Genomic DNA, 21,126 nt, shown 5'->3' with positions numbered 1-21,126 from the left:
TGCAACACATCTGGACAAAACGACTTGCATGTCTTAAATGCGAACGTCAGTCATTTAAACAGGTTTGGAACATTTTGTAACGCAGATATAGATGAGTGTGCCTCCAGTCCCTGCCAGAATGGAGCAACGTGTGCGAGACTTATTCCGGGATTCCGTTGCATTTGTATGCCCGGGTACACCGGAGCATTCTGTGATATAGGTGGGTTGTACCTTGCTTTGTTGTGGATGATTTTATACTGTAAGCGAGGTTGCAAAACGTCGGGACTACACCGAGAAATGTGTAAAATGTAGAAATATAAAGAGTATACATGTATCTGATATGTTTAGATAACATGATATGATGTGTAAATATAGTTTTGGTTTGTTGTGCACACATGATATAATGTACATATATCAATTGTTGAAATCACGCGAATGCACGATCAGATTTTAATGAAATTATTACAACAAAAGCATAAGTAGAATGTATCATTCACTTTAAATATGCTTGAAAATTCTTATGCATTTTTGGTTTTCAATAAAAGCTTTCAACAAATTCTGAAAAAGAGATTACCAATCTGGATGTCTTGTTTCATCAAAACGTTCTGAAAATGGAATCCACAAAGTTGATGCCTTGTTTTATAAACACATTCTGGATCAACTTAATTGATGCATTGTTTTATAAACACAATCTGAAATCGAGATCAACATACGTGATGCATTGTTTTCTTAACACTTTCTAAGATCCACGAACAGATACCTTGTTTCATAGAACCATTCTGACAATGAAATCCGCATACTTGATGCATGGTGTTCGAAATTCAGTATGGCAATAATATCATTCAGCTTCCTTTCAGATATAAATGAGTGTGCCTCATCCCCTTGCCTAAACGGGGGCTTGTGTGAAGACAGAATTAATTCCTATATTTGTCATTGTGTTCCTGGATTAACGGGCGACCGATGTCAATCAGGTAAACTATTCATATACAATCATTAGAATTAGCTCAAATAGAGAGGGTTTAAACTTGCTGATCTTATTTAGAAGACATGATGTTATACAAGCAAATTTACGACGTTAAACAATATAAATTATTTCTGTCGCGTCTATTAAAAAATAGAAACAAATGATATAAAGTGACTAATAAGACATTTATAACCTGCGGTAATGCCTTTTCATATCCAACTTATTTTTTAAACTACAATACCTATAGGTTCCAATGGCACTACTTAATTTTAATCTTATAACCGCGGTTTAAATAAAGTTTAAATCAACTTAAGTAACTCGTCTAAACATATTTACTTGCCTTTAGTTATTTCTATTACTTAATGATCATTTTTCATATTCGGACATCGATTATTGCCAGCCTCAGCCTTGTCTTACCTTAGCAATCAAAGTTGATGTCTTGATAAAGATTATTGTCATCCTCAGCCTTTTTAACTTAGCAATTATTCTTCATATTCAGACGTAAATCATTGCCTGTCTCAGCCTTGTTCAAACAACGGCGTATGTCTTGATGGATTAAACAACTTTACGTGTGTATGTCGTCCTGGTTTCACCGGCATCACGTGCGATATAAGTAAGTTATAAATGGTGTTTAAACCTTTTTCTGTAAAAAAATACATTAAACGCATAGAAGATGGATAGCGGCCAATTTTATAATAATAAAGTGATTTTTAGGTATCTTTTGATACGGTAACACATGAACGTAATGTCATTGGTCAACAGTAAATATTGATCAATCAATTAACATTTAATCAAGTTTTTCCAAACCAACAAAATAACCAGTTTTATACAATTGGCTACTGTCTTGTATTAATATATGTTGGGACAATTGTGAGATAGTGAAGGCTTAAACGGCTTACCTAAATCTTAATATACTATTTCATTCAATCAACTACAGATACTCCGATAACTTATATTGAATATTTGTAATATCATTCATGCATACGCCCTACACCACATGATCCTCATATATGTTGTTTAACTACATGCAGATATCAACGAGTGCGCCAGTCAGCCGTGTCAGAACAGGGGAATTTGTGTCGATGAAATCAATGGATACACTTGTATTTGCCCCATTGGATTTATGGGGCTCAGATGCGAATAAGTAGGTTTTGGTTTATTGATGTTGTTATTGTTTACCTTATAGCATAACTACGAACAACAAGAATCCAAATAAGTATTTACTGGCAACATCAAACAATTGAAATGCTTACATTTAAATGAATTTTAACATGAGTCACGTGCTAACCATGCGCATTAGATTTGAGAGTTTAAGAAAACTTTTATTTATTACTACTAGAAGTGAAACAAGATTGAAATCATATATTGTTACATTTTTATTAATTTGTTGTAATTAATTTCTTTATTTATTTTGAGATGGAAAGTTTGGCCTTAATTATGTTAATTATTAATTATGGATATTCCGGGTTAAATTGTGATATTGGTAAGGGTTTCGAGTATCAAAGTTCAATGTATGTAACCCTTTTTCTTAATGACTTGAATGTATGGAACATATAAGAAACATCTCCTTTTGTCGTGACGTCAAGATTTGAATGTATCAAACATATAAGATGGAAACAATACAATTTTACAAAATTGATATAAATAAAATCACAAGAAAACAAAAATAAACAGATTAGATTAGCAAACAATGCGTGAGTAAATTGCGTAATGTGTGCGAGATAATTTTAAACATCTTACTACAATTGGGATGGTGTAGAAATAGTTTTGTGTATGTGTTCTTAAGAATATCATTGTTAATAATGTAATAATTTGGTATATCTAGATATTGATGAGTGTATTACTGCGTCCTGTCAAAACAACGCATCCTGCATTAACCTGGTTGGTGGTTTTCACTGCATTTGTGCGCATGGTTACACGGGATCATGCTGCAAAATTGGTATGTTTTTTTATTGTGAATCTTGTTTGTGCGATCCAAATTTATAAGTTCAATACAACCTCCTGGATCAGAGCGCAGTGAGATTAAAACTATTGTATTGCCAAATAATGCTTTTCATAAAAACTGCATATCATATTCATCAAATCACTGCCTCTTAAGGATGTGAACATTTAAATTTCAATTGCATTTCCATATCGTTTCTTTTCAAGATTCCTCCAATGCCTTTCAAAATGTTTTCTATAATTGAAGATTAAATCAAATAACAACACATGTACATGATTTTTTATAAAAACAACAACAATTGTATAATATTGATGTTTTACCAACTTTGTGGAGAAAAAAAATATTGATTTTTTATGTTTTCATGAATAACAAAATCACCATTAATGAGTTTCATAGTGCTTAGTGTTGTATTCCTTGTTGACAAGTATTCATGTCAATGTTTAGCTCATATCATTTTAATATTTATTCCATCTTCATTTTGTTCAATAAATTGTTATTTTGCATTTACGTGTAATCTGTGCGTTTAATATTAGTGCTACTCAGAAATTAGCTCAGTCGATAATAGAAGATTGAATATTTGATCAATAAAACGAAGTCAAGTGGCGACACTCAAACATATGAGGTTAATAAACAGCACGTTTCACATGTGCCACACAGGAAGTTCAGATTGTTTGAATGTTCCGGCAATTTCTTCCTCAAAATTTAATGCATTACTAAAAATGACTTTAATTTATTAGCAGTGAGGTTTAATAATACATAATGCAAAGCTCATTAAAAAGTAATATAAACAATGATTGAGTACTTACAAGGTACTAACAAGTTGTTTACCGCCACCATGTATATTCATGTGCATACATGTATACCCTTTTAGATAGACGGTATGATTTAAGAATTAACGTCACACGAATATGTATGATTTTACAGTATTTGAAGTTTGTTTTACACTTCAGACATCGACGAATGTGCGTCAAGCCCCTGTAGTAATGGGGGTCTGTGTGTAGATCGGATCAACTCGTATATTTGTGTGTGCGTTCAAGGCTACACAGGGGAGTCTTGTCAGACTGGTATAATAAAATTGATTGCCAGCCGTTGATGTTGTCCAGTCATGTGTATTCTACTAAAAATTCGAAGATTATTTTTCATGACATTTCTACTCAAAACAATCTTGCTCTACGAAATCATTTCATTTTAAAAATAGACTACCAGGTAGGATCCATCTCTTAATCTACTGTATATAAGGAATAAAAATATGTATACGGTTTAAAAACATAAATGTTTAGAGAAACATGTCTTGAAATTTATCTAAATGTTGACGGCACCACATAGATAAAGGTCAAACCCACTATATTCTGAATATTATGCCTTTTGCTTTCGAAGTCCATATCCGAACCAATGCAATTCAAGATCGTTAATTTGTGGGTAGATACATCTACCTTCCACTCCGATCGAGGGAAGAAATTCATCTAATATAATACTTGAATAATATTATCTAGGCCGGACTATCTTATAAAATATCATAGCATTCAAAAAACTTGTAAAAGTATAATTATCAGTATAAAATGTCTTGTATGCTATTCATAGATATAAATGAGTGTGCGTCTAACCCCTGTCCACCCTCGGTCCCATGTGTGGATCTGGTGAATTCCTTCAGATGTGATTGCCCCCAAGGTTATACAGGTCCATTTTGCACGATACGTGAGTGTACATGTATTTGCATTTATCTCTAATGCGCTACTCTTCACTCCGTCTGTTTGCATTTTTAGTTGCACGGTGGTTAAGGAATGGCATATGTTCAACGTGAGATTGACTTCTTTTGGTCATAACTACATATGATATAAGCATAGATGATAATCAAGTTAGTTATTTTTTCTTCCACATTTTTATTCAAAAGAACGTCATTTTATCATCATATGTTGACGATTTATAACAAATACTTATCTCAAATTCGCGAAACAAACATGGCTTTCATCCAGACTATCGTCAACTGCACTAATAGTTTTCGACTGATAAGATTGATATCACTGATAAGCCTCTCTGATGTATACTTGCAAGCCATATGCCAATGACCTGCATGAACATGTTTGTAGACTCAAATTTAAATTCATAAACAAAAGTATTTGAAGTCATAATTAAGTAAAATAGTGTATATTATGTTTTGTTATATGATTTTTGGTGGTTTATAGAGATTTATCAGTTAGATGCAATTGATATTTCACTGTTTCAAACAGTGAAAATATCAAATATATATTTTTCAATGTATTGAAAGCCCGTTTTAGGTTCCGAATCAAACGTTAGCGTACACAGGGCTGGGACACTATTCCAAAGAGTCATTTTCGAAATGACGTTATGTACGCATACCAGTTGACGAATATTTCTAAAAAAGTGTAATAAAATGAGTCGTTTTTCCTATTCAAATTCCAATCTTAGGCATATAATAAAAATAAAAAATAACGTCGTGAACACCAAAAGTGAATATTTCACTAGTGGGTACGCCAATCGTGAAATATGAATTTTAGTGCTCACTCGGTGAAATATTTTACGATCTTTCCCTGAAGCATACAATTATCCTCTATATATTTTTCACAGTCAGTCCTCTACTGATACGCTTGTGCTTGTATTTTTTACAGTCAGTCCTCCACTGCTAAGCGTATTCTGGTATTGTTTCACAGTTAGTGTCTACTGCTAAGCGTATTCCTGTATTATAAGTCAGTCCTCTACTGCTGAGTGTACTCCTGTATTCTTTCAGTCAGTCTTTTACTGCCTACATTTTTCACAGTCAGTCCTCTACTGCTTTGCGTCTTCCTACAATTTTCACAGTCAGTCCTCTACTGCATAGCGTTTCTCTACATTTTTCACAGTCAGTCTTCTACTGCTTTGCGTATCCCTACATTTTTCACAGTCAGTCTTCTACTGCTTTGGGTTTCCCTACATTTTTCACAGTAAGTCCTCTACTGCATAGCGTTTCCCTACATTTTTCACAGTCAGTCTTCTACTGCTTCGCGTTTCCCTACATTTGTCACAGTCAGTCCTCTACTGCTTTGCGTCTCCCTACAAGTTTCACAGTCAGTCCTCTACTGCATAGCGTTTCCCTACAATTTTCACAGTCAGTCTTTTACTGCTTTGCGTCTTCCTATATTTTCCACAGTCAGTCTTCTACTGCTTTGCGTTTTTCTACATTTTTCACAGTCAATCCTCTACTGCAAAGCGTTTTCCTGCATTTTTTCTCTGTCAGTCCTCTACTGGTTAGCGTTTTCCTGTATGTTTTCAAAGTCAGTTGTCTACTGCATAGCGTTTTCCTATATTTTTCACAGTCAGTTCTCTACTGCTATTCCTTCATTCTGCACTGTCAGTCCTCTACTGCTTAGCGATTTCCTATATTTTTTCACAGTCAGACCTCTACTGCATAGTGTTTTCCTAAATTTTTCATAGTAAGATCTCTACTGCTAAGCAAATTCTTCATTTGTTTACATCAGTCCTCTGTTTTTATTAGCCTATTCCTGATTTTTGTCATAGTCAGTCTTCTATTGCTTAGGGTGTCCATGTATTTTCAGTTGCAGTTTTTAATAATTTTTCACAAAACACTCACTTCAGCGGTTGACGTGTGCGATTCAAGCCCATGTACAAACAATGGGACGTGTGAAGTGACGAACATCCCTGACGCTGGGTACGTTTGCACATGCGCAGCGGGATTTACCGGAACCAATTGTCGAACCAGTAAGACTTCGCTTCCACATGTATTCTCTAATTACATTATCCGATATAGAACTAGTTTTATTGAATAAATCGACTGTGAAGCTTACGGCAACAAGCTTAATTGTTTGAGTTATCTGAAGCCATGGAAAACATGGTTCATTGTATCAGTTGATTATGAAGGCTACGACAACTAGCTTTACTTTATCAATTGATTATGAAGGCAACAACAACTAGGTTTATTATATCAATTTATTATGACGCTTACGGGAACAATGTTGATTGTATTAATTGATTATGAAACCTACGACAACTAGGTTGATTGTATAAGTTAACAGTGAAGACAATGATAACTGCGTTGATTGTATAAGTTTAATTGAGGCCATCGAAAACATGGTTAATTATATCAGTTGATTATGAAGCCCACGGCAACTAGGTTGATTTTATCAATTGATTCTGAAGCTTTGGACAACAAGGTTGATTTTATCAATTGATTCTGAAGCTTTGGACAACAAGGTTGATTGAATCAATTGATTCTGAAGCTTTGGACAACAAGGTTGATTGATTCAATTGATTATGAAGCATATGACAACTAGGTTGGTTGTATTGGTTGACTGTGAAGCCTACGACCAGTAAGGTGATTGTATAAATTGATCCTGAAGCGTACGACAACTAAGGTGATTGTATAAATTGACCGTTAATTGTACAACAACTTGGTTGATTGCATATATTGGCTGTGAAGCCATCGATAAATACATTGATTGCATACATTGAAGCTATCGAATATCTGACTGCTTTTTATTTCTGAAGATAAAAAAGTATTAGATATCAAACCTTTTATTGGTAATCGTTGTTTACATTGATGTTTGTTTATTTTATTTATTTTTCTAGGGATTAACTTGAACAATTTGCAATTTTCAGACATTGACGACTGCCTATATGGAAAGTGTGCAGCCTTTGCGACTTGTCAGGACGGAATCAACTCTTACGTATGCATTTGTCAGTCTGGTTTTACTGGCACGTTCTGCACGGAAAGTTAGTGCTTGTTTTGTTATGGTTGTTGAGGTGTCACCAATTTGGCAATTAGACAATTAGATTTACTTTACTTTATTGTATTAAAGTGAAACGGTAGCTACGGTAGTATGCATCCAAACTACAATAATCCTGTATATGAAGTTCTTTCATCATAGAAATAGTTTATTTGAAGCTAGTCTTGTGGCTAATACACATGGCAGTGTTTTAAAGAGTATTTAATTAACACTCATATGATTGTCTGATTGAACAATTGGGAGTTCACGGTTTTTCGTACCCGAGTCTAGTTGTTGTTTTTTACAATTTCCAAGGATTATTTCTTCAGACCGTTAATTGATCACCTTTTGGATACAGACAGTCTACGCCAATGATGTGTTAATATATCCGGACGATATGGGCACGATTTTTTAGAGTGAAAATGTTATCTGTATTGCTATTTTCCTAAAAAGACAATCCTTTCGTTGGCATTAAAATTTGAACATAAGTTTATTTATTTATTTGGCCTCATTTTTAGACATCAACGAGTGTACAGCCACTCCTTGTTTGGACAAAAGCATGAGCGTGGATACCATTGGCAGCTATTATTGTATATGCCGTGAGGGCATGACGGGTCTTCATTGTGACACCCCTACGGGTTGGTAACTGCAATCATACTTATTTAACTTTGGTTCTGACCAGTGGAGTAACGTTTTTCGAGCGAGTGGATCTCCGTGTGGGCCTGTTGAAAAACAACAACAATAAAATAACTTCAAATACATTGTGAAGTATAAAATAAACAAAAAACTTTTTTATTTACTTTTATAATTATCAATTTTGATAAATCATACACTCCGTACACATCTGGAATTTTTATGGAAGTTATGACTTGTTATCACGCTAAAAGTCCAACAATGGAAAACAATAGCTTTAGGAAAATATCTCGACTGGCCAGAATCAAACTACTGATTTTGCAATGTTTATTGACAACCTCTGCTTAAGTAGGAATACTGTTATATGTAAATTTGAAAAAGTACGTAAGCTTGAGCTCTAATTTAGTTCAGTTTGGGCTACAGATTTTCTATCTAATCGTTGGAAAACTAGATCAATTCTTCAGCAGTAACATAACCTTGTTAACGTATATTAGAATGCAAAGACAAACGATAACAAACTTTGAATAACATGTACATGTTTTCAATATGATTATAGGCATCGGCATTCCATTCATATAGACCACTTTTTATCAAAGTCAAATACAGAACCTAAGATTATACAGAATATAATACTTCAACAAGATTGATTTACAAAATGTCATTTAATTATTTAAATGTCAAATGTTGACAGTTATTTCCTTTAGTTGGAACATCATCGGTGTGTCTTTCGTCAGACGATTGTGGTTCTCACAAGACGTGTGTAGATAAAGAATGCGTTTGCGCTGATCAGTATGTTGGTGTGGCCGGAAATGATTGCATGCATGGTCAGTTTCTTGAACGTTTCTTTTTATTTGGTCCTTTTATTTGGCTTGTGTTAGTTGTTTAATGAACAGGTGTAATGCAAGATAGTCGCATGAGCCATTCTCGTTAGCCTTAGTTTGATTCAAGTTATTAAACTTTACATGAATGAATTAACTATTAGTACAATACACGTTTCAAAATAAAGGCTATGCCTGATTCTACAGTTTGATTGTAATATGATGTGTTTAAGGTTAACATCCAATGTACATGCTAAAAGACATTATAGATCCACTGGAACTGACCATCAGTTCTGCAGTACCTTCTTTAATAAATTATTAAAGAGTCAATACACCCTTGTGTGTTGCTATTATTCTGATTAATTCTGAAAATATTCATACTTTCTAAATCTAAATTTACACTTATATCGGATTGATGCCATAAAAAGAGCATTTAAAATTGAAAGCAATTAAGGTCATAGCAGTTTATATTCACACCGCAAAAGGTCACTTTTGTGGACACCCCAATCAGGTTAGTTTAGGTTGACGCCACAATAAGGTCGATTAAGTCGATGCTAGCATCAGGTCAGTTGAGCTTGACGCAACATTCAAAGCGCAGCTTCGATAACCCTTCAATCATGTGGCACTACAATCAGACAAGTTTAGGAGACTGAATCAGGAAAGTTGAAGTTGTTGTCACTATCAGGTAAGTTAAGGTTGACGCCACAATCAGGTTAGTTTAGGTTGACGCCACAATCAGCTTAGTTAAAGTTGACTTTACAATCGGTAAAGTTAAGGTTGACGCAACAATCATGTCATTTTACGTTGACGCCACAATCATGTAATTTTACGTTTACGCCACAATCAGGTCATTTAAGATTGTTGCCATAATCAGGTCAAATTAGGTCGACCCTTCAATCAGGTAAGATTAGGTCGACGCTACAATCAGGTAATGTTAGGTCGACGCCACATTCAGAGCGCAACTTCGATGTATCCAACAATCAGGTCAGTTTAGATTAACTCAACAATTAGCTCAGTTGAGGTTGTCGCCACAATAAGGTAAACTTAGATTGACGCCATAGTCAGAGTGCAGCTTCGTACCAAACAATTAGAACAGTTTAGGTTGATGCCATAGTCATATAAGTTTAGGTTGTCGCATCAATCAGGTCAGTTTAGGTTAACGCCACAGACAGTGCGCATCTTCGATGTACCCAACAATAAGGGCAGTTTAGGTCGGAGCCTTAATCAGGTCAGTTAAGGTTGACTCTACAATGAGGTCAGTTAAGGTTGACTCTACAACCAGGTCAGTTTCAGTTAATGCCACAGTCAAGTCAGTTTAAGTTGACGTCATTAACAGAGCTGTTAAGGTTAATGCCAGTATCAGGGCAGTATAGGTTGACACTATCAAGACCGTTATGAATTTTACCACAAATAATAAAACCTAAAATATATTGTTATATTTCAATTAATATTTAATTTTAATTTCATCATTTCGTTTCGTTAAAAATCAAAATAGATATAAAAAACACTCTTAAGACTATTTGTATACCGCTTGACCGTTAATACAAGGACTTAGGTTTTACATTAAGTTTAAAAAAAAACTTTTCTTGTTACAGTTGCTGTTCTCATTGGAGTTATCTTGGTGTGCATCATCGTGGTGATAGCAGGAACTACTTTTACAATAATATACCTGAGGGTTGATACTTTTGATATTTATAATATTCCTGCTTGTTGCATTCACTTTTTATGCGTTTATCCTGCTTATTTGTATTAGATATACATATGTACAGCTCCGGCTTTGACTGCGCTGTTAGTTGTGAAAAGGTCGAGTTATATTGAATTGATCGAGTTCAATTTCTATTTTTATTAGATATATAGTTGTTCATTATATAATGCAATTTAAAGAAATAATTTGTGAACATTTAAATGAATGCTTAGGTATATTTATCACTTTTCGATTCGTCATCTATACCCTTTTAGACTTAAAAAAATTCGAGCTTTTTCTACAAGGCGATTTTTGAAGTCACTTTAAAGGGTTTGAAAATGTATACTGCACACAATCACAAATGTTTCTCTTACGTTGAATGTTTAAAAACTTGCAAACCAAACGGAAAATATTTGTCAATAAAAATATATTTACATGTATTTCATGTAATGGAATTTCACAACTTTTATTTTACAATACTTACAGGGCCGTAACAGTAGCCTAAAATAAAAAAAATCCAAAGAATGTTGTACTCTGTATTACTGTGCTAGTTAATGCTGATACAAGCCTATGTAATTTTGTAAAAAATAATACTTGTCTACTCTGTTGAACAATGTCTTTTTCTACATAGAAGATTAAGAAAAGCTACTTATCAGACTGACATGCAGTTTATTTATCATACAATTTATTTTAAATCATTGAGCAATAATGATTACTTATCTTTAATATACTTTTAAACATAATTATTAGTAAGCCGTAATTAAGGCCAATACACTGTATACCCGAACATATCCTAGTCAATGTTCAATTTATGCATCATGTAGTTACAATAAACAAAATCCAATGCCGAAGCTCGCCCATTAATGAAAGTACAGGTTTCGTGATAAAATCACACACACACACACACACACACACACACACACACACACACACACGTGAAATCGCGCTGACTCCTTTATGGTACTAATGGACAAAACGCAGTGTTAACTTTTCTATTGCACTATGCATTTAAATACACTATTAGTTGGAGATACGTGCAATATTGCTTCCTGTTTTGTACTATACAATCATACACAGACATTATAAGTCGACCAATGTACAGCGTTGCCTTATCTAAGGAATTAAACAATTAAACACAGATACGAAAAAACGACTTATGTACAGTGCTGCCTCCTCGAAGGAAGTAAACAATACCATATATCTACACAAAAAGTAACCTCGTGCACGGCTCTGATACCTCTATTTGGAACTAAACAATCATGATACATCTACACAATTAGCAGGTTCAATGTACAGTGCTGACACCTTTATTGTACTATAAAGACATACACAGAACCGTTTAGTTGTCCACCGCACAGTGTTGACTGATCAATGGTACTGTACAATCATGCACATACACAATAAGCCGATCACTGAACTATACACTACAATAATACAACGCATTATTTCTGTTGTGCAATGCAAGAATTAAGATACACGATAAACCTAACCAAGGTACAGTGCTGTCTCCTTTATGGAACTATACAACCATGCACAGAACCGGTATGTCGGGCCAACACAGAGTGCTGTCTCTTCTATAGGACTACTCGTATATGATAACACACAGACAAACCGGACAAACGCTCACTGCTGATTCCTCTATAGGACTATAAAGTCATACACAAACACGTTTATCCAGCCAAACGTACAATGCTTACTCCTTTATAGGACTATACAATTATACACAGACACGGTAAGCTGGTTCAATGTACAATGCTTGATCCTCTATAGGACCTAATAATCATGGCCGATTCAATGTACAATATTTATGCAAAAAATACTGACTCCTCCGTGGGACTTTAGAGTCATACACAGACACGTAAGGCAGGTTCAATGTCAACTCCTCTCACGTCCATATAACTATATATGACTATACAGTCATACGATAAGCCGACCAATGTTTATTGCTGCCTCCTCTTTGGCACTAAATAATCATACATCTACACGATAACCAGGTTGAAGGGACAGTGCTCACTTTTTATTGTGCTTGACAAGTGTACACATAACCGAATAGTCGACCATCGCACAGTGCAGTGTCATCTATGTTACTGTACAACCACACGGTGACACCAGCTGACACACATTTTAAGATTAAATATGTATATTTATATAGTCATTTATTCAACGTTTCAATATATAGCTTCATTTATTACAGTGTCGCATTTCAAATACAAAATGAGACAATGCGTGTAGTATATATATAATATAATTGTAAGATATATTTAACTTAAAGAAAATCTTTTTATATTAATATGTGTTCATTGTTTTAGACTTATTTATTTTAACAACGATTGTGAAATAAATGATTACTACATTTTTATTAATCACTTTCGATCACTGAACCGTATTACATGAAAGTGTGGTTTCATGCTATAGGGAAACCGGAGTACCTAGAGGAAACCCACCACCTGGCATGGTGACCACAAATCAAACTCGCATGCGCCAAGGCCGGGAATCGATCCTAGGTCGCCTAGATGATAATGCTAAAATCTCTACTAGTCAATGTTTGAAAAATGCGTTGAAAGCATTCAACTGCTCAATAAATCAAAATCTAAATGAAATACAGAACATATTAGACAAAAAAATGCTTCATATAAGATTTCCGTCTATTATTATTATTACAGTTCAACATTAATGATTTCACTGAGTCTTAATTTGTCAATAAAGAAACATTTCTTATATTTCAGAAAAGGATAAACTCGTCGAGAGAAGGAACATTTGTTTCGGAGATGACCTCTTCATCTTCATCTAACTCCTCAAACTTGTTAAATAAAAACGAAGGTAATTATCGGGCCGTTCTCCTGTGGTTCATGTTGTTAATGACTGGCCTCAGTATCACCAAATAACTCAAGTTTCTACTCAACTGAGTACATTATTTAAAGTATTATGTATGATGGAAAACGGAAGTGTAAAAAAATCTACAGAACTGGTGTAGTCTTTGGTTAGGTTTAAGTTGGCCAAAATATTTTTGGTTGGTCAATATGTATCCAAAAATCAATATTAACCAATCAATTCATTTAAATATGCAAACTAGCATTAAAATAACCTGTGTACAACCTATCCACGATTTATATAATTGGCTGCTGGTTGTTTCAAATTCTGGTTTAATATTCCAGTAATCAACACTTTATAACAAATGTTGTTTTGTGTAATTGTTCATCGGATATCATAAGTTACAAACACCTGATGGCGTCAAGGTAAATACTTAGTTTAAGACATGCATTTTCATTTGAATAAGAGTTTGCTTCCCCTACCACCAGTTTTTATAAAAACTATATTTGTGAACGGTCGAACTGTAGTGCAAACGTAATAATGTACTGGGGCTGTGATGACAAGCTTACAGAATTGTCAGTTCTCTCAAAAAAAAGAGAGAACATTCTGAATCAGGGAAAAAGATAGCACATATATTAATGATGAACTTAGCTTTGGTGTCATAACACAGGTGTGTTTGACTCAGAATCGGTGAAGGAAAATGCAAAAGTGTCGGAGACGAAAAGTTTCACCATTATCGAGAGAATGTGACCATTGGACCATATTTGGACAGGACCTCATATCAACGGTTATTGGTAATGTTTTGTTGAGTTGTTTGTATACAAGGACACGTTTTGTTCACTGGTCATCGATTTTCAAAGCTTTTATTTGCACATTTAAATCAGGTAGCACAATGGTATAATACAATGTCGCATTGCAATTATTAATCTCTATTCTAGAGCCTTACCATGCGATGTCGACACAAATGGATTTGTCAACCATGCATTGAAGCTCCATCAAATAAGTTGAAAAATATTAAAAATGTAAATGAATATCCAACACATTTGTAAAATTTTAACGACTCTTATATAATCATGTGCAATTATATCAAAACGTGCAGGTTCATGCTAGTCCTTTCGGATTGAATAAATACTTTTACATAACTTTTCATACCGATAGATTACTCAAGTTAATAAACATTGAAAATATTGATGAGCGATTGAAATACATTTATGTTAAAAAATCCGTTTTAACAAGTATGACGGTTATTTTATAATAATTAAGTTTAAATCGTAGCCCATTTACTTTCTATGTGATAATATGATTAACCTGATTGCACAAAAAACCATTGAACCAAATAAGCTGGATTTCACATTATATAATTTCTTAAAGCTGCACTCTCACAGATTGAACGTTTTGACATTTTATTTTATTTTTTGGCTTGGAACCTGCCAATTTTTGCGAAAAACCATGGAAACCAGTCATGTGAGTCTACTGACAAAACATTAGACGGAAGATTTAAGTTAAAAAAATAATGTTTTACATATTTTTCTTTAACCGTTAGTAGCCATAAAACATTAATTTTCGAACGCAAATATGAAAATCTACGACCTGATTTTTGTCAGCAATCTTATATCATTGGTTTGCAGATATTTTCGAAAAAAAAATGCTCTTTCCAAGACAAAAAAATAAAAAAGTTGTAAAAATGTGTGAAAGTGCAGTTTTAAAGGCATTCGGTCAATATTAACATTTGCTGAACCTACAAGATACAAAAACAACGCTTGTTTATATTCATTAAATTGTCAATTAAAACAATATTTCGTATTTCAGAGCGTATACAGAAGTTCCAAGACCTCCTCATCTTCATCTTAGTGCTGAGACTTGTAAATAAGATTGAAGGGCACAACAGACTGTTCTCCTATGATTCATGATTGTAATTGTTAATTATAGTCTGGTCCAAATATAACAAACAAATAAGATGCAACTCAACTGGAAACTACATTGCTCAAATATGTTGTGTAATTCAAAGGAGAAAGAAATTCAAATCTTGTTGTTTAAAACTCTGGTTTCATAATTTATAATGTTACATTCATCAATATTCGATTTGTTTTAAGCACTTGCCAAAGTACATTTCTTTTATTTACATTATTTTAAGGAAAATGCGCTTTTAAAAATGTAAGCAAATAAATATTTGTCCACACTCGCTATGTCGACGTCGGATATCTCGATTTTTCGGTTGTGTCGATTTTTTTCTCCGGTCCCGAAATTATTCCTTCTTATTCTATATATAATAAAACTGCTTGTGTCGATTTTTCTATCTCGAATATTTCGCTATGTCGACCCCCTATTTCAGTCCCTGTGGTCGAATTTCACACATTTCCCTTGTACCTTATGTCGAAAATATTAAATAACAAAAGTAAGAGCAAAAGTGAAGCAGGACTTGAAGACCTGTCTAATTTCTTTAAAAGCGTTAACTATAAGGATATACAATCCACAAGTAACCAGTCTGGTGAACTTAATGTAAACGTGGTAACTAATGATGAAATTAATATTCCAATTACATTGGAAGAAATTGAAAAAGCTGCAAAATCATTAAAAAAATAACAAAGCAAGTGGACTAGATAAAATAACAAATGAACATATTAAAACTAGTTTTGACGCTCTTAAGAACATGTATGTCAAATTATTTATCTTAATTTTTGAATATGGTGTTATACCTCAATCTTGGACTGTTGGAGTTATTAATCCTATTTTCAAAAATACGGGTGACCCTACACAACCTGAAAACTATCGACCTATATCGACTTAGTTGTATGGGGAAATTGTTTACTTGCGTAATAAATAATAGGCTAAAACATTACGTCGAATCTAATAATATCATACATGAATTTCAGGCAGGTTTTAGAGCTGGTTTTTCGACATCAGATCACATGTTTGCCATAAACCACATAATTCAATATTCGAACAGTAACAAAAAGGGCTATTCTGCGCGTTTATTGATCTCAAACAAGCTTTTGACACTGTCTGGCGAGAAGGGCTTTGGGTGAAACTTTTAAAATGCAATATAAACGGCAAATGTTTAACTCTTATTAAAAATTTGTACAACAACATCAAATCATGTGTCACAGTTAACTCATAATTGTCAAATTATTTCCCAAGTAATATAGGTGTCAGACAGGGGGAAAATCTGTCTCCACTTCTGTTTTCCATGTTTCTAAACGATTTACACGAGTATTTTATAAGTAACAATATAGACAGCAGTGTACAATTACCAAATCCGAACCATTTTCAAAATTTGCAAAATTTCATAATAATATTTATACTTCTATATACTGATGATACAGTTATAATGTCTGAAACTCCAACAGGTTTACAAAATGCACTCGATGCTTACGCACAATACTGCGATTCATGGAAACTAATAGTTAATATTGTCTAAAATACTAGTATTTGGAAAGGGAAGACCGGTTACATTTACTTTCTCATTTCAAGCAAGCCAACTCGATATAGTTAATGAATATAAATACCTCGGTATATACTTTAGTAGAACTGGTTCTTTTCAAAAATGCAAAGTACATATTGCAAATCAGACTACAAGAGCAATGTACAGTTTATTACGGAACGCAAATCGCCTTTCTTTACCTATAGATTTACAAATTGAAATTTTTTGATAAAACTGTGAAACCAATACATCTTTATGGAGCTGAAATTTGGGGCTATGGAAAAAAACGAGGTTTTAGAGAGAGTTCAACTTCGATTTCTTAAGTATATTTTAAAGCTAAAACGATCTACTCCAAATTATATGGTCTATGGTGAAACCGGGGCAATGCCGCTTTCGGTTGATATCGAAGATAAAATGATTGCCTTCTGGACAAAATTATTAACAAATACTGATAACAATATTACGAAACTCTCGTCTTTGATATATAAGAGTATATATAATTACTCAATCAATTATAGTGAGCAAGTATTGAAAAGAAAATTTCCATGGATCTACCATCTAAAATGTATTTTAAGTAAATGTGGTTTAATTAATATATGGGAAGGCCAAAACTTTGTGAATCAAAAGTGGTTGAAGGCAACGGTTAAGCAAAAGTTAAAAGATCTCTTTATTAATGAATGGTTTAGTGCTACTGAAACATCCAATAAAGTAACGTTTTACAGAATATTTGAATCAAAATTCGGCATTGAGCCATACATTTTAGATCAACCGACTAAAAACTTAAATTCAGAACAAGAAACCATAGACTCCCAATTGAAACTGATAGCTGGAACAGAACGCCTCTAAAGGAAAGAGTGTGTACACATTGCGATAAATTAGGCGATGAATTTCATTATCTTTTAGAATGTAGAATTTTTGATGAAGAACGAAAGAAATATTTGAAACCCTACATTTATAGACACGCGAATATTATTAAACTAGAGAAACTTATAAATACCCGGAATAAAACGCAGATGTTTAACTTAATAATGTTTGTTAAAGCAATTTTATTGAAATCATTATTATAATAGTTGTAGGACATGCCTGTTGACATATACAGAATTTGAGCCATTTTGTTTCTAATTGCTACGATATTTTATTGACTCTCCATTTATTTATTTATCCACTAATGTATGTGACAATAACCAAATTGATTACACTGGTAATTTACTATATATAATAATCATTGTCAAACGTTTGTAATATAAGAAAACAAACCTTTAAATGTACCCATTTCACTCGTTTGCCTTTGTGACATTTAGCATTTGATATTACCTCATTTTGCCATGTTTGTATTGGAATGAGTGAAATAAAGGAAACTTGACTTGACTTGACTTGAACAGAAGATCGAGCTGTACGTGCGAAAATGTTCATGACGGTTTGTCGCATTAATTCTTTTTGAGCATAAAATGTCATAATTGGAGGTTATTTAATAAGTGTTATTTAAAGTTGTTTGTTTATGTTTCTGATTAAGTAAATCATTTATTGCTCAAGAGCCATTTATTGCGGAAGAGACATTTATTGAAACGCCGTTGACATCATTGGAAAATTCGACAGCAATGAAAGTTACGTGACGAAAAAAAAATCTCTACACTGCATGTAGAAAACAACATTTTTTAAACCAATAAATTGAATTGAATTAAATAATTTGACACAAAAAAGTCATTTTTTTCATATTACTTTTCAAAATTACATCTGCTGTTTTCACGACGGAAATATGTAACAAGACCGTTCAATTGCAGAAGTCGGACATCGAACTCAAATGTGTTGGGATTTCTGATGTTTTTTTTGTTATTCGGATGTGTCGAATGTTCGTTATGTCGATTTTTTTTCCCTACGTCCCGACAAAGTCGACATAACGAGTTTCGACTGTACATGATTTTGGTAATGTTATACTGTTATGTAGTAAAATTAGTTGAGATTGGAAAGTGATATTGGTCCTTTGTGTCAATGAGAGAAACCTTGAAAGGTGATTTTACTCCTGTTTGCAAATAAATGTAGAATTTAGAAGTTTTGGAGCATTGAATAATCTTGATGTTTGCTTATAATTAAATGAACAAATTTAATTCCGAATCAAGGGCAACATCCCTTGCATGTCAAGCGGCTTCACCCTTAGAATTAAGTCGACTGCCACCGTCAGAGATTGAGAGTATTCTATTACGTATAAATTTTGCAATTTGCAATTGTGTCAAATCAAACCGGTCAGATTTATTTTTATTCTAAAATAGGCTCTTTGAAGTGCAGAGAATCTTATGTTCGAAATCGTTTTGGTGCTGTATAGATCGACTGACTATTCGTTACAAAAAGGGGATTATGATCTTGATTTTATTAAATGCTTTGCTCAGTTTATTTCAAACAGTAGAAGTAGTAGCATGTCTGTGTTAAAGGACTTAACAGTGTTGGCTTTAATGCCCCGATTGAAGGCAATTTAAATTTGATCTTGAGTTTAGTTTCTCAAATAAAGCCATTAATGCACTTAAAATATAATAAACATTGAGCTCATATTTTCATCAAAAAACTTATAAAAAGAAAGAAACCAAATATAGCAAAGATATCATCTAGCTATGGCTATCTTAAAGTAATACAAACTTTTTCAATTTAATAAACATCGTGTGGCTGATTTAAAAATAATTTCTTAAAACAATTAAAAACACACACAACGTCTTTGTATGTCTACGAAAAGAGTGGAATAAAAACATAAGAGTGGGATGAATTAACTGAGCGTGGAGGGGCTGAAAAACTCAAAATTATTTATGTTGGCCTTACCAAGACTGTAATATCAAAACTTCTATGTGTAGTGTGAGCTGCCCTAAATAAAATGATTGCCAAATTTGAGATTATAACCTTAGTACGAGATGCGGAAAGAGATGTATGTGTAGAAAGTATCAAATTGTAGATGGTTTGAATGTAATAAGAAAACAATGTATTCGTTATTTTTAAAGGGTTTTATTAAATAAGTGTCGATGGATGTCGCCTGGGTAGCGATAACATATACTATGTATGTCGGCAAACCGATCAATTCAATTTTATTTTTATTTGATACAGATATTATTTTTTCAAACATATATACCATAACCTTTCAAAGCGGTGAACCTGCACATGGTTGGGTAGATGCAAAACAACGTTTGCACATAGCTAAGTAAACCAATGAACGGATACGAAATAAATGCAATTAAAGTGGCAAGAAGTGAGGTCTTCAAAAGGCCGGTGGCAAGCAGTGAAGTCTTCAAAAGCCATGTTACAAGCAGTGCAGTTTTCAAAACCCAGGTGACAAGCAGTGAAGTCTTTTAAAACCCAATGGCAAACAGTGACGTCTTTAAAACCCCGTTGGCAAGTAGTTCAGACTTTAGCCTGTTGGCAAACAGTAATGTCTTCAAAATCCCGGTGACCGACAATAAAAATCCTGGTAGCAAACAGTGAATACTATGTGACAAACAGTGAAGTCTGCAAAAGCCATGTTACAAACAGTTAAGTCTTAAAAAGCCTGTTGGCAAACCGTAAAGTCTTCAAAATCCCGGTGACCAACAGTTAAGTTTTCAAAATCCCAGTAGCAAACAGTGAATACTTTAAAAGCTCGGTGACAAACATTGAAGTATTCAAAAGCCTGTCAGCAGACTGTGAAGTCTTAAAGAGAATCGACACAAACAGTAGCGCCTTTAAAAGACTAGTAGCAAACAATGAATACTTCAAAACCCCGTAATCAAACAGTGAAGCTTTAAAAAATCCGATGAAAACAATGAAGTCTTCCTAAGCCCGGTTGCAAACAATAAAGCCTTCAAAACACCGGCGGCAAACATTGAAATCTTCAAAAGCCCGGTGGAAAACAGTGTAGTCTCAGAATACCCAGTGGCAAACAGTAGGTATTATAAGGTCCGGGGTCAAACAGTGAAGTCTTCCAAAGCCTAGATGCAAACAGTTAAGTATTCAAAAGCCCGATAATAAACAGTGAAAGTTTTAAAAGCCAGGTCAAAAGCAGTGATGTCTAACATAGCTTAGTGGCAAAAAGTAAAATCTTCAAAAGCCCAGTGACAAACAGTGAAGTCTTCAAAAGGCTAGTAGCAAATTGTGAAGTCTTCAAAATCTCGGTCGCAAACGTTAAATTATTCAGAGGCCTGGT

General features: G+C 33.7%; 2 long non-coding RNA genes and 1 pseudogene across 2 annotated transcripts; all 3 read left to right on the top strand.

Annotated features, from left to right (window-relative positions):
* Positions 1-1,453, top strand: part of LOC128226431 (fibropellin-1-like) — a 48,499-nt pseudogene extending 47,046 nt beyond the window's left edge.
* A 3,068-nt stretch (positions 1,454-4,521) lies between these two features.
* LOC128232062 (uncharacterized) lies at positions 4,522-7,607 on the top strand. The gene is made up of 3 exons (XR_008260482.1): positions 4,522-4,580; positions 6,477-6,599; positions 7,497-7,607. It is a non-coding gene; the product is annotated as an uncharacterized LOC128232062 (long non-coding RNA).
* A 5,915-nt stretch (positions 7,608-13,522) lies between these two features.
* Positions 13,523-15,551, top strand: LOC128229389 (uncharacterized). The gene is made up of 3 exons (XR_008260088.1): positions 13,523-13,558; positions 14,220-14,343; positions 15,359-15,551. It is a non-coding gene; the product is annotated as an uncharacterized LOC128229389 (long non-coding RNA).
* Positions 15,552-21,126: the final 5,575 nt, after the last annotated feature.

Source organism: Mya arenaria, chromosome 1, assembly GCF_026914265.1.
Source record: "Mya arenaria isolate MELC-2E11 chromosome 1, ASM2691426v1".
In the NCBI taxonomy this organism is placed as follows: domain Eukaryota; kingdom Metazoa; phylum Mollusca; class Bivalvia; order Myida; family Myidae; genus Mya; species Mya arenaria.
Note: the sequence above shows the minus strand (reverse complement) of the source record. Positions and strands in the feature narration are given on the sequence as shown.